The following is a 13,274-nucleotide window of genomic DNA, read 5'->3' on the forward strand; positions in this document are numbered from 1 at the left end:
CAACAACCAAAGGGTTGTCCTAAGTCAGTATTATAAGATTGGGTACTCCCAGTTTTTTGTTTTCGGGGGGGCGGCACTATCAAAGGGAGACTGAAACGTGCAAAACAAGGAGTGATAGGTCGCCTTCCCCTACCTAGAGACCCTGAGTCGCAAAAAGGTTATATCCAAGGTAGCCTCATATAGTTTTTCAGCTACACATTCCACATCTAATTCACATAAATCTGTTGCTTTTCACTTGTCAATTTATTATTCAAAGAATGAGTATAAAAAAGACACCTAAACAGTATTAAAACAAACTGTGCTAGTCACTTACAATCTAACAATCTAACTGGTGAGGGTTCACCAGGCCTTTCAGAATGCCTACGACCATAGTGAAAGGTAACGGGAAAGGACAGTGTGTATTACTGTGAGTGTGTGAACATATGTTTGTATGAGGGAGTCAAAGTGTATTGTGAGCGCCCAACTTCTAATGTGTGCCTCAAAGGTGTTAGGCCAGAGTGAATGATCCACTATTGTATCTTTGGTTTGTTAATCACTCTGTTTCACATAACTTACATTGATACAAGGTAGCTAAGGGTTATTTAGTACACGAAAGCTATCTTTTGATATGAGAGATAGGAATCAGCAAATACATAGGTTCCCATTAATACGTCGACATATGTTTCGGCCTTTATGACTCATACGGGACTCTCTCTGGTGCCGTTGGTCTGGATGTGGATAATGGCCGTCTTCAGGACAGGAGCAAATTTGTATTTTTCCGTAATGGATACTTTCCCATTATTGAGACATCTAAATTAAAATATATGAGAAAAAGGATATATAAAAGAGTTGTATAGTTTGGGACATATTGTTCACCAATTTCTTAAAAACAGTGTGGACTGCCAGTCATGAGACTGCAGTGGACTTGGACTAACCTGAGAGTTTCTCAATTTCTTTGGGTCGTGTATGATAATTATCAGCAGTTTCAATGGGTTCCAACAGGAATACCATACATTTCATTTCATGCACCGTATCTGTAAAACATACGGACAGTGATCAGTTAGGCACCTATTTTGGCTCTACATTACTTAATTGCATAGTTATTGATAGAAACCAACTGTTTATAAAAAGTATATACCTTTCGTGGTTCGATCTTGACGAACTGGTGAACTCAAGAGATTTTGCTTGGCACAGTTCGCAGTAGTGCTAAATTTAAAGAGGAGACACTTCCATTTGTTGATGTTGATGCGCTGTGGCTGCAAAAGGTAACACAAGCGGTTAGAGCTGATGGCGATAAGTAGGGTCCAGTTGGACATTCTAACTTTTTTGCTTCATAAATTGCCCGCCATTGAGAATGCTCTCATCTGACAGCATTGTGCCATTATTTCGTCTGGTGTAGCAGACATATTAGTCGACCATGTGGGATTGCTTAATAACAATTGCATTTCCACATATATTAGGCATCAGAATCTATTCCGAATCGTGTTGTTTAAAGCTACGTGTTTTATACATGTATTCCAAACATAGGAAGGAACACTGTCCCGAATCGTGTTGTTTAAAGCTACGTGTTTTATACATGTATTCCAAACATAAGAAGGAACGCTAAATAAATAGTGCAGGTACTAGAGGGAACAGCGCGAGGCAGGTTATTAAACACACCTATGCCTGCAGCGCCATATATGTGATGAATCAACTCACCTAAAGCAAGAGCCTTAGTCCATGCGTGCCGCGCCGAGGTATTGCTGATACGCCCTGTAACACAGTGTGTGGGCTAAGTCTGTAATTTAAAGGGAACGTAGTAGGCACGTGGAAAAGATCACGTGTGTGTACGCAAAGCAGCTTTTTTTCACCCGCCGTTTTACTTACACATTTGTTTGCTTTGCAGAAAAGCTAGTGATATGTGTTTAAATAAAAGGAGCCTCAGGACATGCTCAATTGCTCATAGTTGAAAAAACATTCGAGGCTGGATCTTAAAAAGATCGCGTGTGTATCCGCAGAACAGCTCAAGGCTGAATCTTAAATCAATCAGGTACAATGTATCTCTCTTGTGCATGCTGGGAAATGTAGTGCACATAGTATACTTTGTATATTGATGATGACGGAGTAAGAATTGTGCATGCTGGGAAATGTAGTGCACATAGTGTATTTTGTATATTGATAATGACGGAATGAAGATAATAATAAACAGACATCATACCAAACGGTGACATTATGTATAATAAAAGAGTCAGGGTAATTTTACAATTAGAGCAAAAATCTTATATTGTTCATAATTGATACATGCAGAATCAGCTTTGACGTAGCTTTGACCAAATAGAAAACAAACCGTTGGTGGCACATTATGTGCAAAAACAGCACAAACCAACAGAGATGCTTTGGTGCGTCTTACAAGTGGTGAAACAAACGTTAAGAGGTGGGGACCGCAACCTATCTCTTATTAGGTGTGAGCAACGCTGGATTTATGACACTAATTCCGTAAAGGGTGGTTTAAATGTAGCCGTTGAATGGAACAGGTTTTTGTGAACGAATGAATACTTGTCTCATCCATGGCACCACTGAACTTGCCGTGTATAATAAGATCAACATGTTAACAGTTCAGTTATAACCAAAATGTCCCCCTGTAAATGTCAATGTTAAAAAAAAGTGTATGAGCCGAAAAATATGGTGTCTGAAGTATATAGGCATTTTGACATAGAGGCAATATCAACTTGCTAATATTAAGTGATAACACACAATGCGCGGCCTGAAAAGCTACGTCAAAGCTGATTCTGCATGTATCAATTATGAACAATATAAGATTTTTGCTCTAATTGTAAAATTACCCTGACTCTTTTATTATACATAATGTCACCGTTTGGTATGATGTCTGTTTATTATTATCTTCATTCCGTCATTATCAATATACAAAATACACTATGTGCACTACATTTCCCAGCATGCACAATTCTTACTCCGTCATCATCAATATACAAAGTATACTATGTGCACTACATTTCCCAGCATGCACAAGAGAGATACATTGTACCTGATTGATTTAAGATTCAGCCTTGAGCTGTTCTGCGGATACACACGCGATCTTTTTAAGATCCAGCCTCGAATGTTTTTTCAACTATGAGCAATTGAGCATGTCCTGAGGCTCCTTTTATTTAAACACATATCACTAGCTTTTCTGCAAAGCAAACAAATGTGTAAGTAAAACGGCGGGTGAAAAAAAGCTGCTTTGCGTACACACACGTGATCTTTTCCACGTGCCTACTACGTTCCCTTTAAATTACAGACTTAGCCCACACACTGTGTTACAGGGCGTATCAGCAATACCTCGGCGCGGCACGCATGGACTAAGGCTCTTGCTTTAGGTGAGTTGATTCATCACATATATGGCGCTGCAGGCATAGGTGTGTTTAATAACCTGCCTCGCGCTGTTCCCTCTAGTACCTGCACTATTTATTTAGCGTTCCTTCTTATGTTTGGAATACATGTATAAAACACGTAGCTTTAAACAACACGATTCGGGACAGTGTTCCTTCCTATGTTTGGAATACATGTATAAAACACGTAGCTTTAAACAACACGATTCGGAATAGATTCTGATGCCTAATATATGTGGAAATGCAATTGTTATTAAGCAATCCCACATGGTCGACTAATATGTCTGCTACACCAGACGAAATAATGGCACAATGCTGTCAGATGAGAGCATTCTCAATGGCGGGCAATTTATGAAGCAAAAAAGTTAGAATGTCCAACTGGACCCTACTTATCGCCATCAGCTCTAACCGCTTGTGTTACCTTTTGCAGCCACAGCGCATCAACATCAACAAATGGAAGTGTCTCCTCTTTAAATTTAGCACTACTGCGAACTGTGCCAAGCAAAATCTCTTGAGTTCACCAGTTCGTCAAGATCGAACCACGAAAGGTATATACTTTTTATAAACAGTTGGTTTCTATCAATAACTATGCAATTAAGTAATCTAGAGCCAAAATAGGTGCCTAACTGATCACTGTCCGTATGTTTTACAGATACGGTGCATGAAATGAAATGTATGGTATTCCTGTTGGAACCCATTGAAACTGCTGATAATTATCATACACGACCCAAAGAAATTGAGAAACTCTCAGGTTAGTCCAAGTCCACTGCAGTCTCATGACTGGCAGTCCACACTGTTTTTAAGAAATTGGTGAACAATATGTCCCAAACTATACAACTCTTTTATATATCCTTTTTCTCATATATTTTAATTTAGATGTCTCAATAATGGGAAAGTATCCATTACGGAAAAATACAAATTTGCTCCTGTCCTGAAGACGGCCATTATCCACATCCAGACCAACGGCACCAGAGAGAGTCCCGTATGAGTCATAAAGGCCGAAACATATGTCGACGTATTAATGGGAACCTATGTATTTGCTGATTCCTATCTCTCATATCAAAAGATAGCTTTCGTGTACTAAATAACCCTTAGCTACCTTGTATCAATGTAAGTTATGTGAAACAGAGTGATTAACAAACCAAAGATACAATAGTGGATCATTCACTCTGGCCTAACACCTTTGAGGCACACATTAGAAGTTGGGCGCTCACAATACACTTTGACTCCCTCATACAAACATATGTTCACACACTCACAGTAATACACACTGTCCTTTCCCGTTACCTTTCACTATGGTCGTAGGCATTCTGAAAGGCCTGGTGAACCCTCACCAGTTAGATTGTTAGATTGTAAGTGACTAGCACAGTTTGTTTTAATACTGTTTAGGTGTCTTTTTTATACTCATTCTTTGAATAATAAATTGACAAGTGAAAAGCAACAGATCTATGTGAATTAGATGTGGAATGTGTAGCTGAAAAACTATATGAGGCTACCTTGGATATAACCTTTTTGCGACTCAGGGTCTCTAGGTAGGGGAAGGCGACCTATCACTCCTTGTTTTGCACGTTTCAGTCTCCCTTTGATAGTGCCGCCCCCCCGAAAACAAAAAACTGGGAGTACCCAATCTTATAATACTATCTCTGCATGTGTTCAGTACGTCATCATACATCTGATTTGCGAAAGCGTGTGTGCTTATGTTGGTGATACATTGTCGGTATGCGTTTGAGTATGTACTTTTACGGGTATGTATGTATTGAGTAGGATGCTGAACAGGTTCATGAGTTTAGATAGCAGGTCAGAATGATGGCAAAAGGAACATGTAAAAGGCAGACAACTAAAAGAAAAAAGAATTTGGGATGTAAGCTTGGGAGTTTACTAACTGCGCTGATTTTGGCTCCTATAATAGTAAAGAATGGAAACCTACGAGGAAAGTCTTTGACTAATTTCATTCTCCGCCTGCACCAATGAACTTATTTTTACATCTCTATTTCCATATCTGTACTCATTCCTGTCTTTCACAGGGAGGTTGAAAGACTTTGGTCTATGTTTAAATGCAGACTATAAAGAAAAAATACGACGAAGGTGGGATTCGAACCCACGCGTGCAGAACACAATGGATTAGCAGTCCATCGCCTTAACCACTCGGCCACCTCGTCTGTTTGGGAACGGTGCTCGAATCCCATGCTTAAAGAAGAGATAAAACAATGGTGGTGCAAAGTCAGTGAAAAATAGATCATGTTTGTCATAATAGAAACAAGATCGTTGACTCGTTCTTCCTTACCCGGCCATTGATAGATAAACACATCAAGTTGAAGTTCAGAAAAATATAACAAGAGCTCCTGGAGGGTTCACAACACTAATCCAGAGGAAGGTGCTTGAGCTTCCGTATGGCACACCATTAGTAGTAAAACCAGCATAACGCAAGCTCCAGTTTCCCAGTGTTTGGCATCATTCAACGTTTCCAGCCAAGATCAAAGTTCAGATGCTGCTGCTTCCTGTGATGTCATTGAATTTAAATAGTGAGTGATGGCAATAACCCTTTTCCAATTAAATTTTGCCACATCAACGTCCCTGAAAATAGAGAAAGGCGTGCAACCCAGAACCGCTGTACTGTTCAATAGAGTAAGGGCTTCACCGTGATCATCTGCATCTGTCATCACAAGATTATCAAGGTCTTTTTCTTGAAGAAATTAGGTCCAGAAAGCCGACCTTCCCCACAGACTATTCAGACACCTTGCGCTTGTGGCTTTGTTATAGGCCCGAATCCATTGGTAAAAGGTTGCACAGGTACAATGTGCAATATCAGTTCCTATTCAACAATGTTCAAGAAAATTACCATTTGGAGGCCCTGATGAGGATCGAACTCACGACCCCTGGTTTATAAGACCAGTGCTCTGCCACTGAGCTACAGAGCCCCTCAGGTTACGACGCATTACAGCAACACAATGAGCACACAACATGATGTTTACTGGGTAGACATATTTGAAGGGTGTGTGAGAATGTATGTATATGATTGTGATTTGACCTGTTTTTTTCTGGCCGATTTTTTGAGGAGCAGCTAATTTGTGCGTATTCCGTGCAATTTTAGGGTGACTAATGAGGAGATGTGATGCGTGAAAGTTGAAAAAAACATGTACATGGCAGCAGAGAGACAATATGGATATTACCTTTGCTTTTTTAAATTTCTATCCGGATTCTGGCTCAAAGGGTAGTCAAGCACAGCAGATTGCATTCCTGCCAGTAACACGACAACCTTGTTTGTGTCCTTCTTAATCAACTAACATGCATATTTTCACTTTTGTCTGTATGTTCTTTGAAAGCCAATGGCAATGGTGCTTAGAGCAATGCAGATGTTTAAAAAAGATTTAAAAAGTTAAAATCGACAAAGGTGGGATTCGAAACCACGCGTGTACAGTAGATTAGCAGTCCATCGCCTTAACCACTCGGCCACCTCGTCTACAGGGATTACGTTAGGCATTCAAGTCTTTACAGGTAATAACACAAACATCTTCAAAATAGAACCACAATGCGTTCCTTGTTGAGGTACATCCAGCCGTTTGCAGGAAAACTGCCTCACTTGCTGTTGAGAAAAATTCATCAAAGTCCTGGGGTGTTTATAGGCATCGCCAAGATGACATTGGGAGGTGTTTCAATTGACACGTGTTGAATATGAGGAAGAGCATCATGCTGGCTCCAGTGGCACTGCCTGCAGCATGACAAAAATGTAGAAGGGACATTTGACTGCACCATTGGCTGAACATCAGTGGCAAAGTGTATATCAGGCTAAAAGGTAAGCTCCAGTGGCACAATATGGGCACTACAAGGCACCCATAATTTGGTGTCAGCTAAAAAGACAATGCCAGAGCTTGTGGGTGCTTTTGTACACTTGTGTGTGTGTTTGTGGGTGTAGTTTCATGTTGAAAACCAAAACACAGCAGCTCCAGTGGCGCAATCAGTTAGCGCGCGGTACTTATACAGCAGTACATGCAGTGAGCAATGCCGAGGTTGTGAGTTCAAGCCTCACCTGGAGCAACTTTGGAACTTTTTACTAATTCACCTCAAAACTGAATTATTGAACCAATAAATGTTCTGGACATTTTTTGGTTCACCTCAAGGTTTCCTTGATTGTCAGTTAATGTTGTATGACAGCTCCTCTGCCTTTTAGACATGGAATACTCATTGCAAGTTATTTATGGGGTGTTTGCGCTTTAAATACAGCTACGGAGGGTTTTTGAAAATAGAACAGAAAATAAAAAATGTCAACTGTTATTATACTCCATTTTCTGCTGAGCACCACTTACGGAAGACATTTGTAAAGGTAGAAAAAGGGTTACTGGAGTAGGATCCAGGAGACAATATCAACTTACAAAGAATAATGTTGTCTATTTACTGCATTATCGCCTTTGAAGCAAACCTCTGAGAATAAATACCCTTTCACTAATCAGGCAGTCACTTTGATAAAATCAAGCAGAACAAGGATGCTGATAGGAACTCGCCTCATTTGCATATGGGCTAGGGCTTCTGGGAGCCATGAGAATTAGGAGTTGAAGGTTTTGCAGATCGAGATTGCTAAAGGGCTGGGCATTTGCACAGACCTCTCCATGCCTGATTGGTGCCGAAGGTTAGTTGCAAGTGGTCCCCTGCTCACCCTACCTTACACAGGGCCATGCCCAGTTAGGCCCCTCAGGGCTAGGCCCGGCAGGGCTAAGCCCGGCGTTCGTCAGGCGAAGTGCCTGGACCCCTGCTCATCATACCTCAGAATCTGGTCTAGCTATTGCAGACATGGGGAATGGTGCTTATATCCCATTGACAGCGCCCACAAGCTGCATACTAATAGCCAATGATGTGTGAATGCGGTCAGGGTAGCAGACATATAGAACAATTGGGTGGGTTCGCTTCCGAACTGGATGCACAGGAGCAGGAGAGAATGGCTGTTGGCGATGTATGCAACTTGCTCTGCGTGAACACATCTACCGACCCCTTCCCCTACACACACGGGCACATACACACACACACATAGCCATTGGAGCTATGCAGAGCTAATCAGAAAGATTGGTAATCATTAGAACATGAAAGATATGTGTTCATTTTTTATTAAACTTGTGGACTCCCGCAGAAACGGAGGGACTCACATCTCTAATTGAGGCTTGCTTACCTCTATACAAATGTGTTTGCTGGCTGTCTTTCTTCAACTGGTATGTGCGGTTGTGTCTGTCTTTGTCTTTCAACACGCCTGGCACGTTTACATTATCAAAGAGATGATTGTATGGAGATGGGGAACACCCCTCCGTTGCATTGTGAACTTGAACAGTCTTTTCACCAAAGCAGCTACATGCGACATTGCAAGGTTTTTGTCAGTCTTTGCCTGAAAACATTAGGCCTTCCTCTCGAACTCTATTTCACTCCTTCTGTGGAAGACTTCAATTATGAGGATGCATCCCGTCATAAAAGGTTCTCTGTAGATGGTGCAACTCTGGCTTCTCTTCCCCGTGCTTTTTGAAAATAATCCGCCCGAGGCCCTGATGAGGTTTGAACTCATGACCCCTGGTTTACGAGACCAGTGCTCTGCCACTGAGCTACAAGGCCACCTGCTGCTTGCTCACAGCCAACAACAGAAAGTGCAAAGAAACCATGGGTTTTACCTAGGTAGATCTCCAGGTATATGAATTTCTGGTTGTGTAAAAATGGCTGTATATCTCTGCATGTGTTCAGTACGTCATCATACATCTGATTTGCGAAAGCGTGTGTGCTTATGTTGGTGATACATTGTCGGTATGCGTTTGAGTATGTACTTTTACGGGTATGTATGTATTGAGTAGGATGCTGAACAGGTTCATGAGTTTAGATAGCAGGTCAGAATGATGGCAAAAGGAACATGTAAAAGGCAGACAACTAAAAGAAAAAAGAATTTGGGATGTAAGCTTGGGAGTTTACTAACTGCGCTGATTTTGGCTCCTATAATAGTAAAGAATGGAAACCTACGAGGAAAGTCTTTGACTAATTTCATTCTCCGCCTGCACCAATGAACTTATTTTTACATCTCTATTTCCATATCTGTACTCATTCCTGTCTTTCACAGGGAGGTTGAAAGACTTTGGTCTATGTTTAAATGCAGACTATAAAGAAAAAATACGACGAAGGTGGGATTCGAACCCACGCGTGCAGAGCACAATGGATTAGCAGTCCATCGCCTTAACCACTCGGCCACCTCGTCTGTTTGGGAACGGTGCTCGAGTCCCATGCTTAAAGAAGAGATAAAACAATGGTGGTGCAAAGTCAGTGAAAAATAGATCATGTTTGTCATAATAGAAACAAGATCGTTGACTCGTTCTTCCTTACCCGGCCATTGATAGATAAACACATCAAGTTGAAGTTCAGAAAAATATAACAAGAGCTCCTGGAGGGTTCACAACACTAATCCAGAGGAAGGTGCTTGTTCTTCCGTATGGCACACCATTAGTAGTAAAACCAGCATAACGCAAGCTCCAGTTTCCCAGTGTTTGGCATCATTCAACGTTTCCAGCCAAGATCAAAGTTCAGATGCTGCTGCTTCCTGTGATGTCATTGAATTTAAATAGTGAGTGATGGCAATAACCCTTTTCCAATTAAATTTTGCCACATCAACGTCCCTGAAAATAGAGAAAGGCGTGCAACCCAGAACCGCTGTACTGTTCAATAGAGTAAGGGCTTCACCGTGATCATCTGCATCTGTCATCACAAGATTATCAAGGTCTTTTTCTTGAAGAAATTAGGTCCAGAAAGCCGACCTTCCCCACAGACTATTCAGACACCTTGCGCTTGTGGCTTTGTTATAGGCCCGAATCCATTGGTAAAAGGTTGCACAGGTACAATGTGCAATATCAGTTCCTATTCAACAATGTTCAAGAAAATTACCATTTGGAGGCCTTGATGAGGATCGAACTCACGACCCCTGGTTTACAAGACCAGTGCTCTGCCACTGAGCTACTGAGCCCCTCAGGTTACGACGCATAACAGCAACACAACGAGCACACAACATGATGTTTACTGGGTAGACATATTTGAAGGGTGTGTGAGAATGTATGTATATGATTGTGATTTGACCTGTTTTTTTCTGGCCGATTTTTTGAGGAGCAGCTAATTTGTGCGTATTCCGTGCAATTTTAGGGTGACTAATGAGGAGATGTGATGCGTGAAAGTTGAAAAAAACATGTACATGGCAGCAGAGAGACAATATGGATATTACCTTTGCTTTTTTAAATTTCTATCCGGATTCTGGCTCAAAGGGTAGTCAAGCACAGCAGATTGCATTCCTGCCAGTAACACGACAACCTTGTTTGTGTCCTTCTTAATCAACTAACATGCATATTTTCACTTTTGTCTGTATGTTCTTTGAAAGCCAATGGCAATGGTGCTTAGAGCAATGCAGATGTTTAAAAAAGATTTTAAAAGTTAAAATTGACAAAGGTGGGATTCGAAACCACGCGTGTACAGTAGATTAGCAGTCCATCGCCTTAACCACTCGGCCACCTCGTCTACAGGGATTATGTTAGGCATTCAAGTCTTTACAGGTAATAACACAAACATCTTCAAAATAGAACCACAATGCGTTCCTTGTTGAGGTACATCCAGCCGTTTGCAGGAAAACTGCCTCACTTGCTGTTGAGAAAAATTCATCAAAGTCCTGGGGTGTTTATAGGCATCGCCAAGATGACATTGGGAGGTGTTTCAATTGACACGTGTTGAATATGAGGAAGAGCATCATGCTGGCTCCAGTGGCACTGCCTGCAGCATGACAAAAATGTAGAAGGGACATTTGACTGCACCATTGGCTGAACATCAGTGGCAAAGTGTATATCAGGCTAAAAGGTAAGCTCCAGTGGCACAATATGGGCACTACAAGGCACCCATAATTTGGTGTCAGCTAAAAAGACAATGCCAGAGCTTGTGGGTGCTTTTGTACACTTGTGTGTGTGTTTGTGGGTGTAGTTTCATGTTGAAAACCAAAACACAGCAGCTCCAGTGGCGCAATCGGTTAGCGCGCGGTACTTATACAGCAGTACATGCAGTGAGCAATGCCGAGGTTGTGAGTTCAAGCCTCACCTGGAGCAACTTTGGAACTTTTTACTAATTCACCTCAAAACTGAATTATTGAACCAATAAATGTTCTGGACATTTTTTGGTTCACCTCAAGGTTTCCTTGATTGTCAGTTAATGTTGTATGACAGCTCCTCTGCCTTTTAGACATGGAATACTCATTGCAAGTTATTTATGGGGTGTTTGCGCTTTAAATACAGCTACGGAGGGTTTTTGAAAATAGAACAGAAAATAAAAAATGTCAACTGTTATTATACTCCATTTTCTGCTGAGCACCACTTACGGAAGACATTTGTAAAGGTAGAAAAAGGGTTACTGGAGTAGGATCCAGGAGACAATATCAACTTACAAAGAATAATGTTGTCTATTTACTGCATTATCGCCTTTGAAGCAAACCTCTGAGAATAAATACCCTTTCACTAATCAGGCAGTCACTTTGATAAAATCAAGCAGAACAAGGATGCTGATAGGAACTCGCCTCATTTGCATATGGGCTAGGGCTTCTGGGAGCCATGAGAATTAGGAGTTGAAGGTTTTGCAGATCGAGATTGCTAAAGGGCTGGGCATTTGCACAGACCTCTCCATGCCTGATTGGTGCCGAAGGTTAGTTGCAAGTGGTCCCCTGCTCACCCTACCTTACACAGGGCCATGCCCAGTTAGGCCCCTCAGGGCTAGGCCTGGCAGGGCTAAGCCCGGCGTTCGTCAGGCGAAGTGCCTGGACCCCTGCTCATCATACCTCAGAATCTGGTCTAGCTATTGCAGACATGGGGAATGGTGCTTATATCCCATTGACAGCGCCCACAAGCTGCATACTAATAGCCAATGATGTGTGAATGCGGTCAGGGTAGCAGACATATAGAACAATTGGGTGGGTTCGCTTCCGAACTGGATGCACAGGAGCAGGAGAGAATGGCTGTTGGCGATGTATGCAACTTGCTCTGCGTGAACACATCTACCGACCCCTTCCCCTACACACACGGGCACATACACACACACACACACACATAGCCATTGGAGCTATGCAGAGCTAATCAGAAAGATTGGTAATCATTAGAACATGAAAGATATGTGTTCATTTTTTATTAAACTTGTGGACTCCCGCAGAAACGGAGGGACTCACATCTCTAATTGAGGCTTGCTTACCTCTATACAAATGTGTTTGCTGGCTGTCTTTCTTCAACTGGTATGTGCGGTTGTGTCTGTCTTTGTCTTTCAACACGCCTGGCACGTTTACATTATCAAAGAGATGATTGTATGGAGATGGGGAACACCCCTCCGTTGCATTGTGAACTTGAACAGTCTTTTCACCAAAGCAGCTACATGCGACATTGCAAGGTTTTTGTCAGTCTTTGCCTGAAAACATTAGGCCTTCCTCTCGAACTCTATTTCACTCCTTCTGTGGAAGACTTCAATTATGAGGATGCATCCCGTCATAAAATGTTCTCTGTAGATGGTGCAACTCTGGCTTCTCTTCCCCGTGCTTTTTGAAAATAATCCGCCCGAGGCCCTGATGAGGTTTGAACTCATGACCCCTGGTTTACGAAACCAGTGCTCTGCCACTGAGCTACAAGGCCACCTGCTGCTTGCTCACAGCCAACAACAGAAAGTGCAAAGAAACCATGGGTTTTACCTAGGTAGATCTCCAGGTATATGAATTTCTGGTTGTGTAAAAATGGCTGTATATCTCTGCATGTGTTCAGTACGTCATCATACATCTGATTTGCGAAAGCGTGTGTGCTTATGTTGGTGATACATTGTCGGTATGCGTTTGAGTATGTACTTTTACGGGTATGTATGTATTGAGTAGGATGCTGAACAGGTTCATGAGTTTAGATAGCAGGTCAGAAT

The 13,274-nt window shown here is 41.8% G+C and overlaps 10 non-coding genes across 10 annotated transcripts; 2 read left to right on the forward strand and 8 right to left on the reverse strand.

Annotated features, from left to right (window-relative positions):
- Positions 1 to 5,424: 5,424 nt before the first annotated feature.
- TRNAS-GCU (transfer RNA serine (anticodon GCU)) lies at positions 5,425 to 5,506 on the reverse strand. The gene has a single exon. It is a non-coding gene; the product is annotated as a tRNA-Ser (tRNA).
- Positions 5,507 to 6,193: 687 nt separating this feature from the next.
- On the reverse strand, positions 6,194 to 6,265 carry TRNAI-UAU (transfer RNA isoleucine (anticodon UAU)). The gene has a single exon. It is a non-coding gene; the product is annotated as a tRNA-Ile (tRNA).
- A 465-nt stretch (positions 6,266 to 6,730) lies between these two features.
- TRNAS-GCU (transfer RNA serine (anticodon GCU)) lies at positions 6,731 to 6,807 on the reverse strand. The gene has a single exon. It is a non-coding gene; the product is annotated as a tRNA-Ser (tRNA).
- A 480-nt stretch (positions 6,808 to 7,287) lies between these two features.
- TRNAI-UAU (transfer RNA isoleucine (anticodon UAU)) lies at positions 7,288 to 7,382 on the forward strand. Its single transcript has 2 exons — positions 7,288 to 7,325; positions 7,347 to 7,382. It is a non-coding gene; the product is annotated as a tRNA-Ile (tRNA).
- A 1,482-nt stretch (positions 7,383 to 8,864) lies between these two features.
- Positions 8,865 to 8,936, reverse strand: TRNAT-CGU (transfer RNA threonine (anticodon CGU)). Its single transcript has one exon. It is a non-coding gene; the product is annotated as a tRNA-Thr (tRNA).
- A 546-nt stretch (positions 8,937 to 9,482) lies between these two features.
- TRNAS-GCU (transfer RNA serine (anticodon GCU)) lies at positions 9,483 to 9,564 on the reverse strand. Its single transcript has one exon. It is a non-coding gene; the product is annotated as a tRNA-Ser (tRNA).
- A 687-nt stretch (positions 9,565 to 10,251) lies between these two features.
- On the reverse strand, positions 10,252 to 10,323 carry TRNAT-UGU (transfer RNA threonine (anticodon UGU)). Its single transcript has one exon. It is a non-coding gene; the product is annotated as a tRNA-Thr (tRNA).
- A 465-nt stretch (positions 10,324 to 10,788) lies between these two features.
- Positions 10,789 to 10,865, reverse strand: TRNAS-GCU (transfer RNA serine (anticodon GCU)). The gene has a single exon. It is a non-coding gene; the product is annotated as a tRNA-Ser (tRNA).
- Positions 10,866 to 11,345: 480 nt separating this feature from the next.
- On the forward strand, positions 11,346 to 11,440 carry TRNAI-UAU (transfer RNA isoleucine (anticodon UAU)). Its single transcript has 2 exons — positions 11,346 to 11,383; positions 11,405 to 11,440. It is a non-coding gene; the product is annotated as a tRNA-Ile (tRNA).
- A 1,488-nt stretch (positions 11,441 to 12,928) lies between these two features.
- Positions 12,929 to 13,000, reverse strand: TRNAT-CGU (transfer RNA threonine (anticodon CGU)). Its single transcript has one exon. It is a non-coding gene; the product is annotated as a tRNA-Thr (tRNA).
- Positions 13,001 to 13,274: the final 274 nt, after the last annotated feature.

The sequence above is a fragment of the Ambystoma mexicanum genome, chromosome 13, assembly GCF_040938575.1.
Source record: "Ambystoma mexicanum isolate Mex_15411 chromosome 13, UKY_AmexF1_1, whole genome shotgun sequence".
In the NCBI taxonomy this organism is placed as follows: Eukaryota; Metazoa; Chordata; class Amphibia; order Caudata; family Ambystomatidae; genus Ambystoma; species Ambystoma mexicanum.